The sequence below is a fragment of the Amblyomma maculatum genome, chromosome 8 (genome assembly GCF_055883805.1).
Source record: "Amblyomma maculatum isolate TAMU_Amacu chromosome 8, ASM5588380v1, whole genome shotgun sequence".
Classification (NCBI taxonomy): domain Eukaryota; kingdom Metazoa; phylum Arthropoda; class Arachnida; order Ixodida; family Ixodidae; genus Amblyomma; species Amblyomma maculatum.
This window is the reverse complement of record NC_139351.1, coordinates 12,310,712-12,325,842: the sequence shown is the minus strand read 5'-3', so window position 1 is coordinate 12,325,842 and position 15,131 is coordinate 12,310,712. Positions and strand designations below refer to the sequence as shown.

The 15,131-nt window shown below is 41.9% G+C and overlaps 1 non-coding gene across 1 annotated transcript; it reads right to left on the bottom strand.

Annotated features, from left to right (window-relative positions):
- Positions 1–9,799: 9,799 nt before the first annotated feature.
- Positions 9,800–10,098, bottom strand: LOC146180553 (signal recognition particle RNA). The gene has a single exon (XR_014700475.1).
- Between the last annotated feature and the right edge of the window lie 5,033 nt (positions 10,099–15,131).

Below are 15,131 nucleotides of genomic sequence, written 5' to 3'. Positions count from 1 at the left end.
ACTAGCACTGGACTATAGCTTTATTACACGATATTCAAGGTATCTACAACGCCGGAATGGGCATTAGAAGTGAATTGCATTAACCTCAATAATTAGCGCGACAAGAAAATTGAGCAAAAATGCAATATTGTCAACATACTAATGTCGAATGCTAATGAAACGCAGCAAAGAACCAGAACTTGATTTCATCAACAAAGGCAAACATTGCAAGGTTACAAGCAATTAAGGGAACGTTATACTTCTTTTGGGAAATGTTTGAGTAGGCAGCATAACCTTCTTTTGCGTCTATTGGGAAATGAGCGTTAGCGTTTCTAACTTCTGATTTTTTTTTTGTGTGCAGGTTGTTTTGTAATATGCTTTAACAGCAAAAATCATATTTGCTGCGAATTCACTTCAATGCACGCATTAAGGAGCTCATATGCTTGGTTTGTGGCATACCTTGAGCTCATTCAGAAGCTTATAAGCTTTTGTGCTTGCCCGGCTCACAAAGAGAGAGAGAGAGAGAGAGAGAGATTTTAATGGCGACAGGAGATGGCCTCACAAAAAGAGTCGTTCGACATATCATACCTTAGTCAAGGCAGGAGATTGACGTACCAGCTATAGCCAGTCTGGAAGGCCTAGCTTGTAGATGCCGGTCAAGATACTCTTCTGAGGTTTTTAGAGGCTTATCTTTTAACTATGAGAAGCAGCTTGAAGAACCATGATGAAACAATAAGTTACACTCACACACCTCCTAACTCCCTAATTCCCCAAACAGCGGCCGAGAGTCATCCCTTTAAATTTTCATGGTCCCTTTCAGAAATTCATATATCACATGCACATAATAATTGCGTGATAGGTTTCATTTGAATTTCAAGTAATATTGTCTCTTATTACGAATTTTACTGCATCACAAATGAATTTATTTAAAATTTGAATATATTTAGGCCGGCTGCGCAAGCGTTATTGACAAAATGCACAGTCACTTTCGTTTTGCCAGTGGCAGACGTCAAAGCATGTGCAGGAATATCATGGTAAGCTTCCTAAACGCAAGATTTGGTACATTCCTGACACCCATCTAATTAGAATTACATTTAAAACTCATAAAGCGGCTACTGAAATTTTGCTAGAAGAAAATATTATATACAGATCTTTCATGCGGCCTAAGCTTCTGCAACAAGACTGGCTGCCTGATTATCAATTGATATTATTTGTGAAACAGCGCCTTAGCGCATAGCAAATACTCACTGAATACACCGAAGCATGTGAAAACGTAAATGAATTTATATTTTGTGTAGCTCGGAAAGTAGTAAAATATTCAGCAAGTAAGTCATATGGCTCTCGATCTCCGAGAGGCTTGCTGAAATGTTTTCTGCGGCAACGAATTATTTTCAGCAATATACTCCATGCCACACCGCACTGTGTCACATATTATAATTAAAAGAGTATTAACATTGCAGTGCAACCTTTTATTAAATTAGGGTAGGGCTTAGTTTTAAAATGAAGAGCTGATTCTCCTAAGCTCTCCAGCGCATTTCGTTTCGTCGGAATTTTGTGCAAAAAACTGAAACTGGCTGCATTAGACGGATAGACAACTTGGCAGAAACGTCAAGTACACATTTATTGGGAAAATAAAGGTGAGGGTAAGGAAAGTGATAAGAAAAGGGGGCGATAATTCCGGGCGGTATGGGTTCACGGCACCAGTGATCCGTAAGGTATGCATTCAAAAGAGTTAAACGGCCTAAAAAAATAAGTAATATGTGATTTTATATTCCGATTTCTCCGCTGAAGCGACAGGTTGGCCTAATTTGTGCAAACAATTTTGGAAATTTGGTATTTGTTAGGAAAGGTATCGTTTCGAAGCTTCCTCTATCCATCTGTTGCTGTATGTTTACTGAGTTGCGCGAAGGTGGCAGCGAGGTGACAGGCAGTCTTAAGGGCTCCAGGCACAAGGTGACGTCGACGGTTCGACTGGTTCATACACATGCCTTGTTTTTAGCCAAGTTTTGCACTCAGCCATGACAGTTCAGAGAAAACTCGCGAAAACTTCAAGCATACTGATGACATCAATGTCTGACAATGAGACTAAATTGAATTACCTGTTTGCGGTCGTACAGCATTATATGATTATATTCTCTTGTGGAAAATAGTCGCACTTTGGGCCCGTCGCTACTCCTCTCTCCTATCAGGGATTTCGCCCTATCGCCGGTGCTCTCTGCGGAGCTCTCTTGCCTCCAAGCATCCGTGGTGCTTAAAGGCAAGGGGCCGTTGCCCCTAGCGGCTCTCCCGCTATCTTCCTCGGCGGCGACGCAAGCAAGTGACGGCGCGTGAATGCGCCTGTTGTGTGTGCACCGAAGGCAGTGCGGACCAGACGCGTCAAGTGATCGGACGCGTCCACAAAGCCATACGGACTGCTCAGGTGAACCAAGCCGTTGCTCGATCGCGCGCACAGCCGATGACGACCAATAAACGGTTAACCATTTGGTTCTCGGTGCTCGTGTTGTTCCTTGGGGCCACCACTGTGGTCTGAGATAGCGGAACGGCGTTTGGCTCCGAGAGCGGAACCGCAGCCCCTTAGAGAATCCCACACTCTATATTCCACTGTTACGAGCAAAAATACAGTTGAAAAGAGCACCGCACTATTACATAGTCGATAAGCACATCGTTACACAGCAGAGGATGACTACATAAAGGGAATCAAAGACTCAAGCAGGCCAGTTGCCCGTCTCCCTGTCTGTTCCCTTTTCTTCTGTCGTGCTAGAGATTTCATAGAATTAATGACCGGCAGAGATAGATGAGCACAACTTTGTTTGCAATGATCGGCTGAGCAAACGAATAAACATGAATGCACAGAAAATCCTTGCACATTGAACTGGGCACCGCTTTCTGTGCCACGCGTCATCATCGAAAGTTGTAATGCTTTTCCTTGGATTGAAGGGCCAAAGCTAAAACCTTTGCCTTTGTTTCACTTGCGTAGTATCACAGTTAGATCATTACAGAGAGATTGCAACATAAGACATCCTGCAGAACAATAGAATGCGTCTCATACTTTTGCAATCGTTCCCGAGTTGCTTTGTACTACTGAAATGAAACAAAATCTTTCGCAAGTGACTGTTAATGAAGAAGCGAAAAACCGGATCACACGAGCACTCAGTAGCTAACAAGTCATTTTGTAATATGTTAGGTATGGCTTCAGTTTCCCTAGTGCTTTTATTTGGGCAGAAGAGATGGAATGAAAAGGATAACTGCACAGAATTCAATAAAAAGTACCTTGGGAACGACGAATAAAAAAGAGACTCGTGCAGGTGTTTTGTCAGGTATTTTCATATTTAATTCCCACAATATTGCTCTAACTAGGATAATACGTAACTAAAATAAAGACAAAAATTTAAAAACTCCATAAAGGAAGTTTTGTATTTGAAATGTAAAAGATGACGTCCCTTTTCCTCCGGTACGCCATTCCACTGAAGCATGGTGCAAATAAACAAGCTGTACTTAGACACATTCCACCTTCGAACGAATTGATGCACTTGTTCCGTATTGTCTATGTAGTGCAGGCAAAAATATCCTTCCTTATCATTACACTGTTTTTGCATTAGCTGCAGTTTAAAAAGAAATTCTCTGCATTTTCACAGTATTTCTTAATTAGGGAAATTCAGGCCGCTCAATAGTAACAATTTTTGCGCGTAATATATATTAGCAGGCGAGGATAAGGCTATATAATAACTTGTGAAACCTATTCGATATCGTTTAGAAAAATGACAAATAAGAAAAATGACTTATTCACATCTAATTTTGTTTATGTAAAGATGATAATACGTTGGAAACACCCATAAACCGAATGACCTGAGAGGCACAAAAGGATTATTTCCTTAAACGAAATTGGGTGATTTACAATAATGTGAATTCCCTGCAGATCATCGAGCGGTGCTCGAGTTCTTGCATATCAAAATATTCAAACTGCGGTCTCGTCAAGACGAAGCTTCTTTCCACTGAACATGATTTAGGATTTGCATAAGCACGGGCAATAATGTTCGCTTCCATAATTTTTAAACAAAAAGCAGGCGGTCTAGAGGGTCAACTGTCTGAGATCTTAAGTATAGCACATTCTACAATGTGCTAAGGCCATTCAAAATATCGCGCTGTTTGCATCGGCCTCCCATCTTTCGAACAGGTACCGAAGCTCCGGTTTCGGACCGAGGTTGGCGCCACCGAGCGAACGAGAAAGGAGATTAGGTCGCTGCGCTTAGCGCGGCATTTGTGGAGCTCAATACAAAACCAGACGCCCTTGCGCAAGCGTATACTTCAGCACTATGACATTTCTGCTGTCAACGGGAAATGATCCCAGAAATTTACTTATAAGAACATGAAAGCATATGTGCGTCGGAGACAGCATCCAGGTAAAAAAGAATGATTGTGACTATGACGGAATTAGACAATGGTGGATATAAAAACCAGCCGCATTGATTGCTTGTCCGCCGGGGGTAGTAGCCTGCCCCTGTAATCCAGCTGCGTGGAGGCTGGCGGAGGCTTCAACCCATCATAGCTGCGTATGATGGGTTGAAGCTGGGAGTTCTGCCCCACGTCTGCAAGGGAATGCCACTACCACCGGCGGTGAAGCAATCAATGAGGCTGGTTCTTAAATCCACCATTGTCCAATTCATTTAAAATTACAATCCTTCATTTTTAACTGGATGTTGTCTCCGGCGCACATGTGATTTCATGTTCTTATATGGAAATTTCTGGGATCAGTTCTGATTGACAGCTGAAATATCACAGTGCTGAAATATACACTTGCGCAATGGCGTCTGGTTTTCGCTCAGTGCCGCCAACCTCGGTACTAAACCGGAGCTTCGATACATGTTCGAAAGATGAGAGGCCGATGCAAAGAGCGCGATATTTTGAATGGCCTTAGCACATAATAGAATGGTTATACTTAACATCTGAGATAGTTGATCCTGTAGACCACCTGCTCTTTGTTTCAAAATTATGGAAGCGAACATTGTTGAACGTGCGTATGCAAATCCTGAATCATACTCGGTGCAAAGAAGTTTCGCCTTGACGAGACCCCTTTGTGAATATTTCGATATGCAAGAAATCGAGCACCGCTCGATAATCTGCCAGGAGTTTATATTATTGTAAATCACCCAAGTTCGTTTAAGGGAATTGGCGTTTTCTGCCTCCCAGGTTATTCGGGTTACCGGTATTTCCAACGTATTATCCCGTTTACATGAATAAAATTATTGACGGTTAATTTTCTCATTTTTCTAAACAATATCGAATAGTCTCACAAGTTATGATATAGCCTTGATGCTCGCCTGCTAATGTATTACATCCAAAAATTGTTACTATTGAGCAGCTTTAATCTCCCTAAGGAAGAAATACTGTGGAAATGCAGAGAATTTCACTTTAAACCGCAGCGGATGGAAAAACATTGCCATGATTAAGAAGGATATTTTTGCCTGCACTACACAGACCATACCGAACAAGTGTATCAATGCGCTCGAAAGTGAAACGTGTTTAGGTACAGCTTCTTTAATTGCACAATGCTTCTGGGGAACGGCGTGCCAGAGGAAACCGTATATAGACTACATCTTTTACATTCAAAATAAAAAATTTCCTTATTGGAGATTTTTAATGTTTGTCTTTGGTTTAGTTAGGTATTATAACTGTTCGAGCATTTAAGTGACAGAAATATGAAAATACAAGACAAGACACTTGCACAAGTCTCTTTTTTGTCGTTTTTCTCTAGTTGTTTTGAATTAAATTGGGTGCAGTTATCCTTTTTATACCAGCTCTTCTGCCCTCCCAAAAAACCAATAAATGAACTGAAAATGACTTGTTCGCTGCTGAGTGCTCATGTGGTGCGGTTTCTCTCTTCTTCATTAAAGGGTGCTCTTCTGCCCAAGTATCCTCTTTGTGGCAACGCTGCATTTACAAGCTGTTAAAATTATCCCCTAGTGTAGAATATACACCTCCTCCAATTCAGTACCTAATTTTTCAAACGAACGTTTTGCGAATGTGGCCAAAGTGCGCCTTTTATAACATAAAAAAGGCAAATCTGTAAAGGGCTGCACTAGACCAAAAACGTCTATGTTTCATCGAAGCACAAGTCAACAACGCCTAAGCGCTACATCATTAAGCTCTACGCTGCAGTACCAGAAGCCTAGATGTATGTTCGAGGGCCACGTGGACAAGAGTGGTTGAAGTGATGGGTTGTCTCAGGCGTAGCTGCAAAATAACCATGAAAGAACGCTGCAAAAAAAGAAAATTACCAGGACGTTTTGTTCTCTCCTTTAAATGTCACTTGTGAGAGATTTTGTTGATTTCCGTACGAAGCAACTCGGAAAAGATTTCAAAAATATGAGGTGCATTCTAGTGTTTTGCAGGATGTCTTATGTTGCAATCACAGTGTAATGATCTAACTCGGATACTTCGCAACGGAAACAAAGCCAAATATTTTTGCTTTGACCCTATTATCTAAGAAAAGGCTATAATGACATCGCGATGCCAGCTTACGGCGTGTGCTAATACCTATGGCTCCTAATTCAAACTGCGTCGGATTTTCAGTTTAGCACTCTTATAGTGTCAAGGTTACGTGTCGCAGAATAGGCGTTGTTATAGTAGTAAAAATTTTGATTTATTGACAACTGCGTGATGTCATACTACGCAGGTAATATTGGTTCGGGGATTAGGCGTAACGAGGTAATTAAATGTTTGCTGGATGTACCTTATGATGAAACTAAACCTATTAAGTTACATCATAACATATATTCATCCGATTTCGCATAAACGAACGTTTTACTTTTACATGAGATTCAAACTCAGGACTTTTGTTTTTACAGCCGGCCTCGCTACTGGCCAGAAAAAGCATTTTTGTTGGATTTCGGAGCAAGCGGAGATTGATATGCATGCCATGTTGTGTTTTACATGCATCAGTGGCACCTGACGATACTGTGCTGATAAATGTGTGTGGATAGAAACATGCACCGAAGGACGCAATATTGTCGCAGCCTTGTCAAGGGGAGCTTGGCATGCGAGAATGAGGGGTCAAATTCAGAACAGTTGCACCAATTACAATAAAAGTTTGAGGGATGGCTTATCTTCCTCTCTTTGGAATATATTCTAAGTTTCATAACCTTAGAACATACAGAAAAATGTTGTAAACGTAATAATGAGTAGTAAAGTGCTTCAGATTAACAAAACTATGATTTCGAAAATTATGAATATGTGCTAACTCTTTGTGTTTGGTGTGTTTGTTGTGAATTCAGCGTTCATAGGTTCTTTCAGGGGTGAGTGCATCACTGGAAAAAAATATATATATTTCGGCTGCACAGGTGACAACCAAACTTCCTGAAAATTTTCTTTAATACATGCATAATCCCAAGAAAACAAACTACCAACACACTTTTTATAGATATTGCGATTTTAGCCCCGCATTTCCCCTTAATGATCTCCATAATTTTGGCTTCGTTGTGTGGCAACAACGAAATGCAGACTTGTAGCTACAGACAGACCAGTAGAATAGGCATGACAAGATACACTATAGCAAGAAGAATTCAAATTTGGCGGTGCAGTCACATGATCACTTAGCCAATGAGCGTTGTATTTCAATCATGCTTCCTGATCGTCTAAAATTAAGAGTTCGCCTTTGCAGCGAATTATCGTGAGATTTCATTTTGCCGAAAACGGTTAGGGAACTGGCTTTCGTTTTTTCGTTTTAAAAACCAATATGAAATTATTGTGTCCGAAGCTTCTATCTCGCTTTTGACAAAAACGGCAAAAATGATTTCTTCTGAAAGCTACGTATTTGGTTTCTCATAAAGAGTCATTGTATTGCAAGCTTTTTTTACGGCAAATTACGTGTGTATAGGCAACAGTATACGCCTGAAAATATACTTAGCAAATATAAATTGCGCAAGTCTCCATGTCAAGCAATATTAAGAATTGCAGTTCCAACAATTTTATGTTATGGGAGGAAAATGAAAAACTACCTTCATTTTAATTTTTTCTTGATTCTGTGCATATTTTCGTTTTTCGCGTGTTAAGCTCTTTGTAGACACATGAGCACATATTCAAACTCTGGGCAGCCTCAAACAACATCCATTAAGGAATTTTCACGTAGGTTGTAAAATATGTAGCCTCTATTCTATGCAGCTGCCTGGCCGTAGTCGACACTTTTGAAATTCACGAATTTCAACTTTGAGTTCTCCTTGTAATCGTAGTCCAGTAGTTAAAAACTTTGCGCTCTCGACGCATTCCTTGCGGTAGATGCGCCTGTAGCGGCATCTGTCGACAGTAAAACGAAACTGAATCTGGCTTCCTGGAACGCTTACTTTCATGCGTATCCCGCATTGCGGTAGAGAAAAATGCTTTCAACGAATTAGCAATTACACACACCGAAAATGTCAGCAGCACTAACATTTGTTTCAGAACTTACACTAAAATCATGAATAAAACAAAATACGCTTATTCAACTTTACTATTTTTTTCGTACAAGCCGGTTATGCTCTGGTGACAATTACTTCAGTCTATTTTATCATAGCGCTTGTACAAACAATGAGGCAACGAACTTTTTCCCGCAGTGCATAAGCACACTGTGTACAAGGCAGGTAGCGAAAACAGCTATATGTGCTAAACATTTGCAAAGAAAAAATAATAACGCCTCCAAATATGCCGCACTGTGAAATACAAATTCATTTGTATTGTTCATTTTCGTCAGGTATTGCACCGCAGTAGACATGCCACAAAGAGCAGCCTTCCGGGCACAAAATAAAAGAATGTGGACAAATGTGAGCGTGTGGATCAGCTGACGATGGGCCTGGATTTCACTAGGCGCCAACCAGACTGTAGAGTAAGTGGTACCTCACTAAGTTTACATTTATGTAAATTATTAAGGCGACCTTTAATGACGGAGTGCATTTAGCATGCAGGTTAAAAAAAAATTATGAACTCAAGTCGTAGGAAAATCTTTTAATGTTCAATATTATTAATACCAATATTTGGGCGTATATAATTATGAACAGAAAAAAGGAAACAATCAAATACATCAAGCTTAGAGGCATTCGCTAGGCAAAAAATAATTTGCGCCAATACCAGTGTCTGGTTCAGGGGACGATGAGCCTGCATTTCAGTAGGCAGAATCCCGACAGGACCACTACTTGCATCTCTGAGATTTTACAAAGGCAAAGCAATTGGAAGTAGTGCACTGGTTAGAGCACCCAAGTAAAAAAAAAATGAACTCGTCACAATTGCTCCTGACATCTGGGAGTCATAGGTAAATATATACGCAAGTAAGAATCAATATTATTGATCCGCGAAAATTTATCAAAGAGGCAAACTTCACGCGCATTTCCCATGCTATTGTGTCAACGACTTCACTTAAGGTTAGGTAATATAGGTGATTCTACCGAATAAATAGGTGTCATTATAAATTTTTACACTTCGAAAATCAGAGTACAGAGCCTCAAGTAATATTTTTGTTGTGAGTGGAGATTTCCGATCCTATGAGATAATTTGCGCAAATTCATGGGGAAAAAACTCTTGCATGTGAATGCCACTGCAATGCTAGAATACACTAATTCTGGTGATACTTCTCACAAACATGATTTTCCAATCATCATAGGGCGACGCCGATACCCGTGGACGCTGCAAACAAAAAATGTGGCTGCGGAAATCAAAATGAAATTCAAACGCGTGCAGCTTGCTTGAACGCCGTAATGCCAATGCCCTTTTGAAAGCATGTGACATAAAGTACCGACAGATGGGGAAAGTTTTGAAGTAGCCCTTAGTGCAATTCCAATGGCTACTTTTTAAAAAAGGGGCGCTAGGTCCGACTGTATTGCCTGGGCTACCCCACGCCGCACATTCACAGGTGCGATCCCGCTACTGCAGAGCGCGGGAGCTTTTGCCTGCTGCGTTTCCGCCCTGGGCCGGTTCGCTCCTCCTTAGGCGACCTGGTCGCCACCGAGCTCCCCCGGGGAAACCATATCGGCGCCCAGCTTAGCGCGGACACCCGATCAACATAGGCAGACGTGGGGCAGGCCTCCCAGCCTCAACCCGTCCTCTAACGCCAGCCTCCAAGCAGCTGGATTACAGGGGCACGCCACTACCCCCGGCGGAGACACGATCAATGCGGCTGGTTTTTATATCCACCATTGTCTAATTTCCTCGTAATTAAAATCCTTCTTTTTAACTGGATGTTGTCTGCGGCTCACATGTGCTTTCATGTTCTTAAAAGCAAATTTCTGGAATCAGTTCTTGTTGACAGCTGAAATGTCACAGTCCTGAAATATACGTTTGCGCAAGGTCGTCTGGTTTTATATTTAGCTCAACAGATGCCGCGCTAAGCGCAGGGACCTAACCTCCTCTCTCGTTCGCTCGGTGGCGCCAACCTCGGTCCTAAACCGGAGCTTCGATACCCGTTCGAAAGATGGGAGCCTGATGCAAAGGGCGCGATATTTTGAATGGCCATAGCGCATTATAGACTTATCTGCCATACTCAACATCTAAGACAGTTGACCCTCTAGACAGCCTGCTCTTTGTTCAATATTATGCAAGCTAACATTGTTGAACGGTAGTATGAAAACCCTAAATCATACTTGGTGGAAAGACCTTTCGTCTTGACGAGACCGCAGTTTGAATATTTCGATACGGCAGAACTCGAGCACCACTCTATAATCTGCAAGGAATTCATATTATTGTAAATCACCCAAGTTCGTTTAAGGGAATAATCCTTTTCTGCTTTTCAGGTTTTGCGGCTTATGGGTGTTTACAACGTATTATCGTCTTTACATAAACAAAATTTGATACGAATAATTTTTTCTTTTTTCTAAAGGATATCGAATAGGTTTCACAAGTTATTATATAGCCTTGATGCTCGCCTGGTAATATATTGCGGGCAAAAATTGTTACTGTTGAGCAGCCTGAATTTCCCTAAGGAAGAAATACTGAGCAATTGCAGACAATTTCCTTTTAAACCGCAGCGGATGCAATGACAGTGCCATGATTAAGAAGGATATTTTTGCCTGTTCTGCACAGACCACACTGAACAAGTGTATCAATGCGCTCGAAGGTGAAATGTGTCTAAGTACAGCTTCTTTATTTGCACCATGCTTCAGTGGAATGGCGTGCGGGAGGAAAGCATTAAGCGACTCCATCTTTAATATTTCAATTGTAAAATCTCGTCACTGAACATTTTAAATGTTTGTCTTTATTTCAGTTACGTATTATCTCAGTTAGAGCATTATAGTGTGAATGAAATCTGAAAATATCTGACAAAACTCTTCTACGAGTCTCATTTTTTTTTGTCGTCGTTACCAAGCTGCTTTGTATTAAGTTCGGTGCAGTTGTCCTTTTCATTCCATCTCTTCTGCCCAAATAAAACCAATAAAGGAACTCAAGCCGCAACTAACATATTAAAAAATGACTTGTTAGCTGCAGAGTGCTCATGTGATGCGGTTTCTCTCTTCTTCGTTAACAGTCACTTGTGAAAGATTTTGTTTCATTTCAGTAGTACGAAGCAACTCGGTAACGATTGCAAAAATATGAGACGCATTCTAGTGTTTTGCAGGATGTCTCATGTTGCAATCACACTGTAATGATCGACCTGCGATACTACGCAACTGAAACAAAGCCAAATGTTTTACCTTTGGCCCTTCAATCCAAGGAAAGGCATTACAACTTTCGACGGTGACGCGTGGCACCGCAAGCGATGCCCAGTTCAATGTGCAAGGTTTTTCTGCGCAGTCGTGTTTATTCCTTTCCTCAGTCGTTCATTGAAACAAACTTGTGCTCATTTCTCTCTGCCGGTCATTATTTCTAAGAAATCTCTTGCACGACAAAAGAAAATGGAACAGGGAGGGAGACGGCCAACTGGCACGCTTGAGTCTTTGATTCCCTTTTCTGTAGTCATCCTCTGCTGTGTGACGATGTGCTTATCGACTATGTATTAGTGCACTGCTCTCTTCAACTTTATTTTTGCTCGTGACTGTGGATTATAGTGTGTGGGATTCTCTAAGGGGCTGCGGTTCCGCTCTCGGAGCCAAACGCCTCTCCGCTAGCTCAGAGCAGCACAGTGGTGTCCCCAATGAATGACACGAGCACCGAGAACCAAAGCGTTAACCGTTTATTGGTCGTCATCGGCGGCGCGCGCGATCAAGCAATGGCTGGGTTCGTCTGAGCAGTCCGTATGGCTTCGTGGCCGCATCCGATTGTGAAGAAATAATATATCAGTGTCGACATAGAAAGGTACACACTCACACGTATTGCAATGTTTTGCCAAGTTAGTTCATTCTTTTTGAATGACTGTGCATGCTCAATCAGCCTAATGTTAATGCAACGACCAGTCTGGCCAATATACGTACCACCACAGGACTATAGAATTTGGTACACTATGCCCATCCTGCAAATGATGAAACTATTGGCGTGATTACCATTGCATAAGCTCTTGCTTTTTGTGCCCCCCAGGCTTATTTTAACTGCTGCCGCTACTTTGCCAATCTTATTATGTGCGGAAAGCAACACCTGTACGCCGCATTTTGCCCCTACTGTTATAAACCGATGTGACAATACGTGTACATATGGTACGAGAGCAAGTTTCATTCTTCATTTTTTTTTCCTCTTGCTGTCCGGAACACTTCAAAGCACGCAAAACCGATAAGGTTCTGCGTTCAGAACCTTATCCATCCACACCTCTTGTCTGCAGACAAGAGGGATGCCCAGGGCTCTATGGTTTCACTACTCCTTTATATTAATGTGCAATATTTCGGTTCATCCTGATGTTACTGTATATGTATATATGCAGATGAAATATCATTCCTCGCCGCTGCAAAATTTATTCATGCCCTCTGCAGTTCACTGCAGGCTTACTTAAATGCACTTGATATCTGATTGGACAAATTTAAGTTAGTTTTGAATGTGTGCAAAAGTATGTTCTAGTCTTTAAAACAGCTTATACGTTTCGTTGACCTACTTCTCAGACGTCATACCTAAAGTGGAATCTGTGGGGTATTTAAGGCTTTACGTACGATGCTGGTATGGATTAGAGGCGTCCCATCAAGTCTAATGTTCAGAAAGGTGACCATGCACTTGGTAGACACGTACGCATAAGTAGCAAGAACTTTGGAATGCGGCGAGACACTGTTTTTCTTTTGTACAAAGCCCATGTGAGACCGAGTCTGGAATTTAGCTGCATTCTTTTTTCTGGTTTTCTAAAATATAAGCTGTATCCTTTGGTACTTTTAGAACGACGTGTGCTGAGCGTCCGTCTCCACCGCTGTTCTGTACTTCAAAGCTCGTATTCCGTATCTTAACTCCCGTTTCCACCTTCTAACTGTCAGATCATTCTTGCGGTCATTTGAGTCTGTTTCCGGGGTGGCGATACATAAAATAATGTTGTGTCCAACCAGATTTTCTTTCTCGCTCAACAGTGGCTAAGGTTCTGCTTGCCCTAGATTGTTTTCACGCACGCAGGGCGTATTAGCAAAAATTGATGTGGATCTTGGTTCTATATGTACTATACAGGTTACACAACCTCCATTGTGGTTATCAATTTTGATTCTATAATTGCATTCAAAGTGAAACTCTTACTTCCAAGTCTAATATCCAGTTTCCTATCTGATAACCTTGAAAAGTTTCCGGATCACACTGTAATCCCCATTGTTGCGTCTGTGACCACACAGAGGGCAGCTATTTGAATTTTTTCAGTCTCTTGCCTGGAAGTTTTCGGTGCGCGTCTTGTATTACACACCGATCGTTTCATCAGAGTTTATGGCAATTGGGCTTACACTTCTAAATATTTCCTGTAATCTGTCAAAAACAATTTTTCTCAGACTGTCATTTTGTTTGCTGTACTCGGAGTCAGCACGGGATACTCTTATGAGCCGCTCACTTAAGTATTTCATAGCGGTATAGAAGTAAGAAATACGCTTCAACTAGGTCCCAGGTCACTGCGGTATTTTCCAGAATGAATTCGCTGACTTATTGGCTAATTCAGCTCTTTATGCACCTGTTACATGTACCATCACTAATATCATCATTTTTAGAATGTCCCGTTTTCAGCGCTATCAATAAATTGCTGCCTCATGCAATGATCCCTTCTTATCTACAGCAGACTACCAACTTCTCATCTACTAATGGAAAGCACGTTCATGTCAGTCACGATAGTGTGAGGTAATGCTGACTCTTACGCGATGCAGGATCCCACGCCTTGTAGATGCGGGTTCAGTGCCACAAACCTTTGGGACGTTTGCGATGAGATCAGTTCAGTTCAGTTCAGGCGTTCAGTCGTGTCCGACTCTTCGTGACCCTATGGACCATGTCACGCCACGCTTTCCGGTCTCTCACTATCTTCTTAACATCACACAGCTTCATCTGCAATGCCTCGAGAATGCCATCTAACCATCGCGTTCGCTGCCTACCCCTTCTCCGGCGACCCTCAACCTTTCCCAACATCAAATCTTTCTCCAGCGACTCCTCTCTTCTCATCAGATGACCAAAGTAGCTGAGCTTTAACTTTAGAATTTGACCCTCCAATGAGCAGTCAGGGTTTATGGTCGACAATATCGACTGATTTGATCTTCTGGCAGTCCAGGGAACTCTCAATAGTCTTCGCCAGCGCCACAATTCAAACGCGTCAATTCTTCGGCGGTCAGCCTTTTTCACAGTCCAACTCTCGCATCCATACATCACAACTGGAAAGACCATAGCACGGGTTATACGGATCTTGGTTGGCAGACTAATGTCTCTGCTCTTTACTAGGCGGTCAAGGCTAACCATTGCTCTCTTTCCCAGAAGCAGGCGTCTCCTAATTTCATGGCTGCAGCCTCCTTCCGAGGTAATCTTGGCGCCCAAGAACAGAAAATCTGTCACAGCTTCCACTTCTTGTCCATTGATGCTCCAGGACTTGATAGGGCAAGACGCCATGATCTTCGTCTTTTTAATGTTCAGTTTAAGCCCAAACTTCTCACTCTCTTCTTGTACGCGCATCAGAAGTCTCTTGAGTTCCACTTCACTTTCTGCCATTAAAGTGGTATCATCCGCATATGTTAGGTTGTTGATACGTTTTCCAGCAATTTTCACTCCAGCTGAAGACTCGTCCAGACCGGCCTTCCTCATGATGCACTCTACATATAGGTTAAATAGGCAGGGCG